This window comes from Staurois parvus, unplaced genomic scaffold (assembly GCF_062004578.1).
Source record: "Staurois parvus isolate SC_StPar_1 unplaced genomic scaffold, SC_StPar_1.0 ptg000287l, whole genome shotgun sequence".
Lineage (NCBI taxonomy): Eukaryota > Metazoa > Chordata > Amphibia > Anura > Ranidae > Staurois > Staurois parvus.
This window is the reverse complement of record NW_028318083.1, coordinates 14051741-14064883: the sequence shown is the minus strand read 5'-3', so window position 1 is coordinate 14064883 and position 13143 is coordinate 14051741. Positions and strand designations below refer to the sequence as shown.

The 13143-nt window shown below is 42.2% G+C and overlaps 1 long non-coding RNA gene across 4 annotated transcripts in view; it reads left to right on the top strand.

The window, feature by feature from the left end:
• The window catches only part of LOC149458393 (uncharacterized), a 401858-nt gene that overhangs the window by 181229 nt on the left and 207486 nt on the right, over positions 1-13143 (top strand). Inside the window, exon 1 of one of the 4 annotated variants that reach the window (XR_016313456.1) lies at positions 8873-8993. The exons of the other annotated variants lie outside the window; for them this stretch is intronic. This is a non-coding gene — a long non-coding RNA (uncharacterized LOC149458393). Of the gene's footprint in view, positions 1-8872; positions 8994-13143 lie in introns of those variants that run through there. 4 annotated transcript variants of the gene reach the window in all.

Below are 13143 nucleotides of genomic sequence, written 5' to 3'. Positions count from 1 at the left end.
TTATTATGTTTTGCATACAAACTTTATTGTCATAATCTATTTTTTAGTTGTTATATTTTACACAAAAGTGGAGTTACTCTTTAACCACGTCACCCGGGTGGACGTCATTTGACTTCCTGAGCTTTCAGTGGTTATACTGGGATGATACCTGCATGCTGTGGAAGTGGGGCCCCTCACTCCCGCCACCACCGCCTTTCCCGGGTTCTCCAGGGACTGCTCCACACGGAGAGAGAGCAATTGATATTGTTCCTCCCTCTCTGTGACCTCAGAAACCAGAAGCAACAAGGATTTTGTCACTTCTAATTTCGGCTTTTTGTTTACCTGCCCGTTACCTGACAGGGAAGCAGCCAAACAGACTGATCTGTGTCTGATGAGTCCAGAGAAGAGATCTGGGATCTATTAGACCTCCTCTGTTATCTCTCCATAAAGAGAACCTGTCAAGGACCATACTATCACAAGGGATGTTGTTCATCCCTTGCGATAGCAATTCAATAGATTAAAAAAAAATTAAAGGGACAGTGTAAAAAAGGTTTAAATAAAATAAATAATAATAATGAAGTAAGTCCGCATGCATAAATAAACAGTGTTCACACCAAACGGTATGTGAGGTATCAGCATGAATGTCAGAGCGAGAGCAGCAATTTTAGCTCAAGACCTCCTGTGTAACTCTAAACTGGTAGCCTCCTGTAAAGGTGTTTCATCAGTGAAGATTTTTTTGGTACTGTAATTTGGTGCTGTTCCACAAGAGTACACAATTTTAAAATGTTAGGTATCCATTTATTTGGTGTAACATCATCTTTTGAATTTTACCAAAAAATTGGGTATTTTATTGTGTTTGTGTGCAATAAAATTCATTAAAGAGTATTTAAAAAAACAAATTGTGTTTGAAAAACTGCTGCGCAAATACCATGTGAGATAAAAAATATACAACGCCCAATCTTTTATTTTCCAGCGCCACTGCTCCCCCCCCCCCCAAAAAAAAAATATAATTTTGGGTATTGGGTAAATATTATAAATTTGGGGTTTTAAGTCATTTACTAACAAAAAAATGTACATTTTTGCATATATGTGAGAATGTCAGAACTGGCCTGGCATTGAAGTAATTATTTTGTTCTTGCATGTTCACTGAAACGCAGCTACACATAATATAACATTACACCCTTCAAAAAAACAACAATCCAGTCCCACAAAGCATTAGTATGCACTATTAGAGACCACTCTTACAAATACCTTGGCTACTTTATGCTAAGAATTCTAGGCAGGATCCGTCTATGCGCAGTTTAATATGCACAGTCCTAGGCAGCTATTATCTATTTTGCATTGTAGAGAAAATTGTTACATAAAATGCTTTTGCTTTTAGGTAACAATGTGCAAACTCAAATATTTTTCTTGTCCAAGGGAATGTTAGGATGACAGATTTATGTCAGCTGGTGGTTTTTGGTTTATTCTCCCTGAAGCAGGGGCGGACTGACCATTTGGAAACTCAGGCACTGCCTGAGGGCCTGGGTCAGTAGGGGGCCCCATGAGATGCCCCTGGTACCTTTTTCATAGGCTTTTTTGAGTTTGGGCAAGGACACAGGGGCCCCATGATCCCCTATTGCCCAGGGGCCCCATGAGTTGTCAGTCCACCCCTGCCCTGAAGGTTTCAAAACCGAACAGGTTCACTGGTAGAAATCCCACCCTAGATCTTGCTCATAAACCCATAAATACAGAAGCAAATGAAGATAAGTTTTACACCACCCCAAATAACGTTTATTGACATTGATGAAACTTGGTGGGGCCCTGTCTGTGCCTGATTACTTCATTCCAGTGTGTCTACATTTACTTATCAGTCTGGACATTTTAAGAAGCAAGACAAGGAGCCTTTTTTCCCATCATAAAGTAGTTCGACAAATAACACAGGAAGTCTTTGTTTGCTGACTATGCATTTTCCGTCATTAGCAGTAACAGGGGTCACATCTTGGACTTTTAGGAACATGTTTCTGTGCCAGCGACCCATGTTTTTAACCAGTTTGGCACTGTCGGAAGGATACTGACACATGCTAACTTGCTAAGAGTTTGTAAGAGTGTAGTCAGGAGTTAAGAAAGTGGATCTAACTTGGAGTCGACATCTTGAAGTTTTCTATCTGACACTAATTCCTGCAAATTGAAATGAATGAATGAGGAATGTCAGGTATTCACTGTACATAATGCACTTTTGTCTAAGGGTCAAACATGCTGAGCCATCCACACAAAGCTTTTAAGGTTGGACAAAATGTTTGCTTGTTTCCCATAAGCTTGGGGTCAGTGGGGAAATGGCTGAAGTACATTGTTTTATATCAAGTCATATCAAATTCAGACTGTTGTTCCACAGTGGCATTCAAATGCATTGCGTAAAGATTTTTTTTTCCTTTTAAATTGATTTAAGCTCAGCTCCTTCAGTCTGAGCACTGGAAATCAGTTTATTCTGAGAAAATTTCTCTGCCTGTCTAAACCACTGAGACGCATCTAGACTTGTTATCGGCAACATTTTGAGCTAGTTCTTCTAATGAAAATAAATATGTCAAAGTTCTAAAACAGGAAATAAAGTATTTATTGATCATAAAAAAATGCAAACAAATCAAAAACTGCATAAAAATCTCTACTCTAAAATACGTTTTTGTAGGCTTAATTTAAGTAATAGTCAATAAAATATTCAGGGGGAGGTATATGCATGTTGATGCATACTCTGCCTAAATATTTTCTGTGCCTTTGTATAAAGACAGTGACACACAAAACTGGTGAACGCAGAATTTGATGCAGCTGTTCACAGCAACCAATCAGATTACAGGTTTTATTCTCAAAACTTAATAGAACAAGCTGAAGTTATAAGCTGATTGGTTACTAAGCATAGCTGCACCAGATTCTGCATGCACCACTTTTAGTAAATCTCCCCCATTGCAGACCAAAAGTCGAGAGAACTTCTCTTTGAACTGAAAGGGGATTCTTTCCAACAGCTGACCATAAACTCATCTTGCCCAATACAGATTTGCTTTGTGTGGACACTCATACTGCTGGAGAAAAATATATGCTGGAAAGGAGGTAGATGGGTTATGGAGGTTATAGGCTATACTGGATTTACATTTCAACTGGGTGCTTGGCACTTGCCACAAACAAGAGATCCCTGTGCTCAAATCCATACAGCTAGTGCATGCATGCACTTGCCAAGCACACTCAGGCCTGGCCTAAGGTCTAAGTGCAATTTCGGATTTGACCTGGGTCACAGTGGGTGTGCGTGGCCCCGAATGCAACAGTGTGCATTCAAGGCCATGCCCCCACACCCATGGGGCAGCACAGTGACTAAATGGTTAGCACTTACACCTGGCAGCACTAAGGTCATCAGTTCAAATCCCAACCACGGCACCACCCACCTGAAGCTTGTATTTTCTCCCTGTGCATGCATGGGCCTCCTCCGGGTACTCCTGTTTCCCCCCACACTCCAAAGACATGCTGGTAGGCTATTTGGCTCCTGTGTAAATTGGTCCTAGTATGTATGAATGTGAGTTAGGAACCTTAGATTGTATGCACCTTGAGGGTTAGGGACTGATGTGTGCAACTCCTAAGGGGGTAGTGCTAGGTGTATATATATATATATACCTAGCACTAGCTAGCACAGCCAGGTAACAAGCATTTCCTTCACTTATACTTGCAATAGGAGGCAGTAATCAGTCCTTGAGCTTTGATTTGAAATTGTATAAGGACATTTTGAACTTTGATGAGGTAAGGGATGTATGGGATGCTCAAGGGAAATGGCAACCAAGGACAAAACTCCTTAATAACTATGTACAAGTCTTTACAGCAAAGTTTCTCTTCTGGAGAGCTAGCTAGCATCTCCTGTAGTACCAACTCAGACCTCAGATTACTCCTCTCCTCATCTAGCTGTGCTGGGTGGATCCCTGGGCAGGGGATCCAGTGCCTGACACTGCAGTGTGAAACAGTTCGGGGTAAGATAGCAAATCCAGTTTCCCACTAGTGTGCTCCTTTCCCCTTACTGGCCCAGTGGGTGCAGGTTTACCCACTTGGTCCCTCTTCTGTGCTGCTGGTGGGTTGGTAGCTGCTACCAGGCCTTCTAGCTGGGCTGAACCTTCCCTGCCACACAGGTAGTCCTCACTCAGGGGGCCAAGTTTCCACCTTCCAAGGTCATATGCCTGCAGGTGAGCCCCTCTCCATCTGGGCCCCTTCACAGGCTCCAGCCTTAAGACTCACATCCTTCTCTGCTTCTTCCACCCACACTCTCCAGCTGCTGAGCTGGCTGCATTACTTTTAAGGGTTGTTCTGGCTCCTTTCCAAGCCTCCTGTTGGGGATTGGCTAGACTCCCTCTAAAGAGCAGACCAGCTACTCCTCGGATCCACCCAGTGCTTCTAGACCTTTCTTCAAAGGTCTAGAGCAGAAGGAAATTCCAGAAGGCTGTTCTGCAGAGCCTCTGAGCTCTGACCGGATTTTGACCCCTGCTAGCTATTACTCCCAGGCTGCTACACAGTCCTAGCTAACAGTGGGAGTCTAGCTCCCCCTAGCTACCTAGGAGTGTGCTACATATATGTAAAGCCCTGGGTAAGTTGACTGCACTATATAAGTACCTGTAATGTGGCTGGCAAATTGGGAGCTTTGTCCGTGCAGCTGTTGTGTTCCATGACATGAATGGGACTGCCTGCTTTTGGATGCACAGAATGCCTGTGCTTCCCCATACGGGCAAACATGCCCCTCGCATAGGTGTACGCTAGTGTACACCTGTGTGAATGAGGCCTAAGCTTCCTGGAGGCATAGATTAATGTGACTGTACAGTATGTAAAGTGCTGTGAGTATTGTTGACATACTATAAATACCTGTAACAAATAATAATTATCCTGGTAGATCCCTATGCAAATGGGTTCTAATAAAGGGTGGAATGCAACTTCAGAAACACAGACATTGGACATGATTTTGCATATAGCGCCCATGTGCGCATAGCATGTCTGAAGATATTGGCTATAGTCCCACTTATATATGGCTGAAGTAAGAAATTTAGGTTGTACAAGGCTTTTCCCCTTTGAAATAGCATAGAAGTACATGGAACTGGAAATGAGCTCAAATATTATCATTTCATCTTATTCTTTCTTCATAGAAAAACTCAGAACTTCTCCTATCTTATTACTTAAAGGCCTTGTTCACACCATACGTTCAGAAATACTTGAGGGAAACTGGCGTGCAGATTTCACTTGCAGAGAAATCAGTTTATATCAGTCTCCATGCGTGCTTCAATGAGTTTTATACAAGAAAAAAATCTGCACGTGATACTAGTGTTTTGGTGTGAACAGGGCACATAGAGAACAATTGATTGCAGAAAAATTGGTGTCTCTGCATCGTGGTGTGAATGAGCCCTAAAGCATTTTTTTGCTACTTAAAAAGCAGAAGAACAAAACAAGAATAACAAAATCACATATAGGGTTATGAATGAATATGTTTTTAAAGTAGAACTAAAGGCAAAACTTTTTTTTTTGTATTTTGGATAGAGTAAGGGAGGGTTCTAACCCCTGTCAGTTTATTTTTACCTTCTGTGTCCCATTGGGGAGATTTCCCTTCACTTCCTGTCCCATAGCCAAAACAAGAAGTGAGAGAAAATCCCTGCAAATTAACCGCTTTACTACTGCACTGTAGCAGAAATACTGCTACAGGGCGGCACAGGTGCACAAAATCATGTATATATACGTGATTTCGCATTTCTGGGTAGGGGGCACGCACGCGCACCCTACCCACACTGCCACTTGCGGCTGTGGCTGTCAGTCACCGGGTCCCAGATGGTGATTACTCGCTGGTGCCCCGTGATTACCGAGGATATCCAACGGGGAGGAGAACTGCTTTGTTTACTAACAGCTCCCTGTCAGCTCGGGCACGCTGCTCTGGATAGCCATCCAAAGCAGTGTGCTTACAGTGAAGCACACAGACATTGCCCCAAAGTAAATCAGCGCACAGTTAACCCTTTGATCGCACCTCATGTTAACCCCTCCCTGCCCAGTGCCATTAGTACAGTGTCAGTGCTTTTTTTTTTTTAGCACTGATCATTGTATTGGTGTCACTGGAGATGTCAGTGATACCAAATCAGTTCCCTCCAATGTCATAATGTCCGCTGCAGTCCCGCAGCCCCACTATAAGTCGCTGATTGCCGCCATTACTAGTAAAAAAAAAAAAATTCCTAGTATATATACCGTCATTTGTAAACGCTATAACTTTCACGTAAACCAATTAATTTACACTTATTGGGATTTTTTTTAGCAAAGACATGTAGCAGAATACATTTTGGCCTAAATGTATGATGAAATTTGATTTTTTTAAAAAAATTGTTTAATAGCAAAAAGTCAAAAATATTGTTTTTGTCTCAAAATTGTCGGTCTTTTTTTTTTGTATCGTAAAAAATAAATGCACAGGCGATCGAATACCACTAAAAGAAAGCTCTATTCGTGGGAAAAAAAGGACGTAAATGTCATTTGGGTGCCGTGTTGCATGACCGCCTCACAGATCGCACACCCCGGAGCCTGATGAACGGTGTGTTGCCAGGACACACCGGATCACATTACTGCTGTGCTCAGGCGATTATGTGGTGTTTTACCATGTGATTGCTGTGACCAATCACAGTACTCACATAGTAAACAATGAAACTGAAAGTAAAGATCACTTCTTTCAATGTGAGTGCAGAGAGAAGTGATCCTGTAGTGTGTGAGTGTACACTGCCTGTCAGGCTGCTTGTACACTCACACACTGCAGTGCCAGCCACCCCAGTGCCCAAGTTTAGTGCCCCTGTGTCCCTGATCACTGCCCCAGAATATCAATAATAAATAATGCAGGGAGGCCCTGCCACCTGTTCCAGTGCGCACAAAAAACCCCCATACACAAAACCAATGATCACCGCCATACTAGTATCCTGATCACCGCCATACCCCAAACCAACACCCTGTTCACTGCCATACACCATACCAGCACCCTGATCACCGCCATACCCCATACCAGCAGCCTGATTACCTCAATACCCCAAACCAGCATCTTGATCACCCGATATTCCATACCAGCATCCTGATCACTGCCATACCCCATGCCAGCGTCCTGATCAAAGCCATACCACATACCATCACCCTGATCATCACCATACCATCACCCTGATCACCACTATACCCCATACCAGTGTTCTGATCAATGCCATACCCCATACCAGCTTTTTGATCACAACCATACCCTATACCAGCATCCTGATCATAGCCATACCCCATAGCAGCATCCTGATTACCCCCATACCCCATAACAGCATCCTGGCTACTGCCATGCCAGCATCCTGATTACCGCCAGACCTCATGCTAACGTCCCAATCATGACCATACTCCATACCAGTGTCTTGATCACTGCCATATGCCATACCCGTGTCTGGCATTTTAGGATCTCAACTGATCAATTTTCAAGTATATATCCCATAGTTTGTAGACTCTATAGATTTCACACAGACAAATCATATAAACTGTTTTGGGTTATTTTTACCCAAAAAATGTAGCAGAATACCTTTTGGCCTAAATTTATGAAGAACAATTTTCTATTTGCAAAATTTTATAAAAAAGAAGTATGCAAAAAATTATATTATTTCAAAATTTTCTGTATTTTTTCATTTATATAGCAAAAAATAAAAACCCCAGTGGTGATCAAATATCACCAAACGAAAGCTCTAAAAAGGATATAAATTTCATATGGGTACAGTGTTGCATGACTGAGTAATTGTCACTCAAAGTGTGATAGCACTGAAAGCTGAAAATTGGCCTGGACTGGAACTTGAAGTGGTTAAATGTATTTTTAAATGTAACTAGTTTTAGTATGTCTCCTTCAATTCCTTGTACAGTAGAGCTCAGACTAAGAGAGAAAGTGCAGCACTTGAAGCTTGTGGATGCAGGAAACACACTGACAGGAGGAGAACAGAGAGGGCAGAGTTGATGTCTTATTTGTGTTTGCTGCTCTTTCATTGTCCAGTAAGCAGACTGGAGATACGACAAGCATTGACAAACCATGGCACTGCTGCTGCTGCAATGAAGGTTGAGGATCTGGCTGTGCTCTCTGGAAGGGGTGCATTAATAAAAAAAACTAACTGCATAGAAAATAACAATCCTATTGTAGGTAAACAGTTCCCATGTACTGTATGTAATTTAACTATGCAGTCAGCTGCTAGCCTGAAGTTAAAGTATATGTGAACCTTTGCATTGTAAAACAACAAACTATGGGAAAGGTTATCTCTTAAAGAGGCCCTGTCACTAAGCTAAAGATGACATATACTAACCTGGAATCCAGCGATGCGCTGTCCCTGGAACTCCCCACCATGCCACTGACATTTTCGGGTGGCTAGCTGACCGCTGTCATTGGCCATGTTGAAATGACGTAATTTCCATGCATGTGCGGGTGTTCCATCAAATTTGGCAATGCCGAATCTGTGCAGTGAGCTGTGCTTGCGCAGATGACTGTACAAGGCCAGACAAGCAGGTAAGTTGCTTTAATGCAGAAGAGACAAAGCATGTTGCTTCTGCATTAAAAATCCTGCCTGTCCGCCCATTTTTATTCCTAGCCTAAAGTTCCACTTTAATAAAACTTCAGATAGAGCAATGAAAAATTTGATATTTTAAATGCTTGCCTGCAGTGTTTTTCCTTTCCATTTTTATTATTTTTAAATGTACTTTTGAACTTGCTAGAAAATTTGATTACTCCAGGAGAGTCAATCCCTTACACAATGCTCTTGGCCTGTCATAGCCTTCTCTTCTTGGAGTGTCTAATTACTATCTGCGCTGACCCAGCTCCTCCGTCCTTATCCTTACTTCCCTATGTCATCTTTTATGTAGCTTTTGGAGAAGATTGAAGGGGAATATTAAAGAGTGTCACTTGAATGACAGTTCTGAGACTTCTGATATCACATTCCAGATAATATCCAGCAGCAGTTTCAGGGTTTTTGGATGTCTACACAAGGAGGCTTTTACAGGTAAAACATGTATAAATGATATGAAATGCATATATAATCTCATGGGAAGATTTTTGATGAAATGAATGATCTGGCAACAGGGTCTCTTTAAGGCCTGGTTCACACTATGCCCTGATCTGAATTGCAGAGGAACGCGCTGTGTGTTCCTGTGTGATTCATATGCGGGTCTATGCAGTACAATTTCAAGCCCATATACAGTATTTCACAGAAGTGAGTACACCCCTCACATTTTTGTAAATATTTTCTTCTATCTTTTCATGTGACAACTCTGAATAAATGACACTTTGCTACAATGTGTGTCTTGCCTACAGTCGAGCATGGTGGCGGGAGTGTCATGGTCTGGGACTGCATGAGTGCTGCAGGCACTGGGGAGCTACAGTTCATTGAGGGAACCATGAATGCTAACATGTACTGTGACATACTGAAGTAGAGCATGATCCCCTCCCTTCGGAGACTGGGCCGCAGGGCAGTATTCCAACATGATAACGACCCCAAGCACTCCTCCAAGAAGACCTCTGTCTTGCTAAAGAAGCTGAAGGTAAAGGTGATGGACTGGCCAAGCATGTCTCCAGACCTAAACCCTATTGAGCATCTGTGGGGCATCCTCAAATGGAAGGTGGAGGAGCGCAAGGTCTCTAACATCCACCAGCTCCGTGAGGTCGTCATGGAGGAGTGGACTCCAGTGGCAACCTGTGAAGCTCTGGTAAACTCCATGCCCAAGAGGGTTAAGGCAGTGCTGGAAAATAATGGTGGCCATACAAAATATTGACACTTTGGACCCAATTTGGACATTTTCACTTAGGGGTGTACTCACTTTTGTTGCTAGCAGTTTAGACATTAATGGCTGTGTGTTGAGTTATTTTGAGGGGACAGCAAATTTCACTGTGATACAAGCTGAACACTCACTACTTTCATTGTAGCAAAGTGTAAATTCTTCAGTGTTGTCAAATGAAAAGATATAATCAAGTATTTACAAAAATGTGAGGGGTGGACTCACTTCTGTGAGATACTGTATTTGAATGGGCTGAAACTGAACCACACCGCGCTTAAAGTAGTGGATGTACTACTTTTTTAAATGCACAGCAACTGCAGTCCGGTGCAGGCAAAAGCAACGCGTTTGCAACCTGCATTTGGGGTGTCTTTAACTTTAAATGATCCCCACGGCAGATTGCAATGGCATTGCGATAGGAATGCGGTGCTGGAAGCCACTCGGGAATGTAGCTCTCTTGCACCGTATTCTAGAGTGTACGAGCCCTAATTCTGCTGTCCTTAGATACAAGCCTATGGTGACCAGTGGTGACTAATAGCACCTGCTTTTTCTGATTCTCTGCATGTTCCCCTGCATTAGAGAAACTGCAGAGAGGAATAGTGGTGACCTATGGATCAGGCAGCTTTCTCTTATTTATTATAGTACTCATGTCAACTCTAGGTATGTCTTTTTAATGCTCTTTTATGATCTGCTGTGCCTTGAAGCTGACGTTCAGTCTGTGTTTATAGTAAAACATGCCTGTCTGCATTCATTAAACTTGTTTTAATTTCTGTAAAGCTCACTGGCACTAGATAAGTGAAGAATGGGACCACACATTACTTTGAATAAATCCTCAGATTCATCTTACACATTCCAAGAGCAGCACCTGATTATTTGTAATATTTAGCAAATATATTTTAATAAGTGAACCTCATTTTCATGGAGGTCCTTTAAACATGTGTTTCTAATGAAACCGAAAATAAAAGAGCATGTCGATAACTGCTCACTTAGTGAAGGCTGCCTTTTATGGCTTGGAGAAAATAATGACATAGCATGGCTGTCCTACAAAGCAGTCAGCACATTTGTGGAAACAATGCCTTTTATTCCATAGCCTGGAGGTGTCACTGTTTCAGACGGCGGGTATGGAGAACATTAGACGGTGAGCAGATGCCTGCTACATACAGCAGTAACAATAGTGACATCTGCAGACTAAAATGTGCTGCAAAAGAGGATCAGGACCAGCACAGATTCTTGTCTTAAGCAGGCCACAGACATGTCGAATGCTGACCGAAAATTCTTGGTCATTAGTTATTTGCATCAATTGTGCCAGCTGCGACACATGATTTTCGTGCCACAATCGAAAATGCCTTATCCAACATGCTGGATTTTATTTAGAAAAATGAAACAAATGATGGGACAATCGTATGAGCCATTTTCATTTTTCTATTGACAGGACGTTCAGTTTTCGACTCATCTGTAGCCGACCCTACCCTGGGTATTTTATATTCTCTCATCGCTTCCTACTAAATCCATAGACAACTCTAAATGATGTTTCTCCATTTATTCTTACTCAGTATGCATTGGTGAAGTATATTAACCACTAAAATGGAAATTCCTTATTTAACTGGGGCCTATTTGTGTAGTAACATGGATGTCCAACTCCCCTCCGCTATACCTATACACACTCCTATCATTGTTTAAAGTGCTTGATAGATGGAAATGAGATTAAAAAAATATAGTGATTCCCACTGGAATTTTCAGCATAGAACTTTGGGAGCTGCCATGTGGACTTGTTTTTAAAGCTTAAGTTTTATTAAATATATTTTTTAAATCAGCACCAGGGACAGTACTTACATTGAATGAAAAGTGTCCCTTGTGCTAATAGCTGATATCATCCTTCACTCCTCCCCCACTCCCATGCCCTCACATCTGTGATAATCCAGTGCATTGGGGGGTTAATATGGGCCACTGGAACCCTGTCAAAGTGCCCACTATTTCTGCCCTAATCCCCCCCCCCTCCATTCATTAAAGCTGTACTGTACTTTCTGCAATGACAAGTGCTGTATGAATGGAGGAGGAGGGCATTTCATTCATCCACCCCTCCTCCATTCATACAACACTTTCCATTGCAAAAAGCAATAGCACAGCTGCTGTGAATGCAGTAGATTTCAATTAAATAGTAGTCATCAGCACAAGGGACGGACACTTTTCATTCAGGAAATAAGTACCATCCCTGGTGCTGCTTAAAAAAAAAAATTTAACCTGTTGCCACACGTGTAACACATACACTATATTGCCAAAAGTATTAGGACACCCTTCCAAATCATTGGATTCAGGTGTTCCTATCACCTCCATGGCCACAGGTGTATACAATCAAGCACCTAGGCATGCAGACTGTTTCTACAAACATTTTTGAAAGAATGGGTCGCTCTCAGGAGCTCAGTGAATTCAAGTGTGGTACCGTGATAGGTTGTCACCTGTGCAGTAAGTCCATCCATGAAATTTCCTTGTTACTAAATATTCCATGGTCAACTGTTAGTGATTTCATAACAAAGTGGAAGCAGCTGGGAACAACAGCAACTCAGCCACAAAGTGGTAGGCCACATAAAATGACAGAGAGGGGTCAGTGCAGTCAATACTAAAGACTTCCAATCTTCATGAGAACTTCAGATTAGCACAACAGTGTGTACAGAGCTTCATGGAATGGGTTTCCATGGCCGAGCAGCTGCATCCAAGCCTTACATCACCAAGTTCACTGGAAAGCATTGGATGCAGTGGTGTAAAGCAATAAACAAACAGAAGGTGCCACCATCAATTTATCAATGTATCAATTTAATTAAAAACAAGGAAAAGGAAGGGTTAAAATGCACTCACAACGATGAGAGTAAATGGGCATATCATCAATCCTCATTCACTGGCAAGCCTTGGTGGACAGCAGGTAAGCCTCAGAGGACAGCAGGTGGATGGATGGATAAGATGTATGCTTAAAACAGCTCTGCAGGATAGGTGTAATAAAGCTGGACTCTGTCAGAATCCTGTCAGAGCCCACAATCGCCCCTTTGTCAAACCATGAGCTCATGATTTTAACAAAGGAGCAATTGTGGGCTCCAAAACATGTTACCACACATCACTCTTTGACATCAATATGTCCCAACGTCACTTCTGATTCTGGTCCTATCATGGCTTGCGTTCCAGTGTGGCTAAATTTGTTGGTGGAGGAAGACACAGCCTGTCATATGGACTTAATCTGCATTCTGACAAGGTCCAGCTTTATTCCACCTATCCTGCAGAGCTGTTTTAAGGACATATCTTATCCATCCATCCACCTGCTGTCCACTGAGGCTTGCCAGCGAAGGACTGATGATATGCCCATTTACTCTCATCTTTGTGAGTGCATTTTAA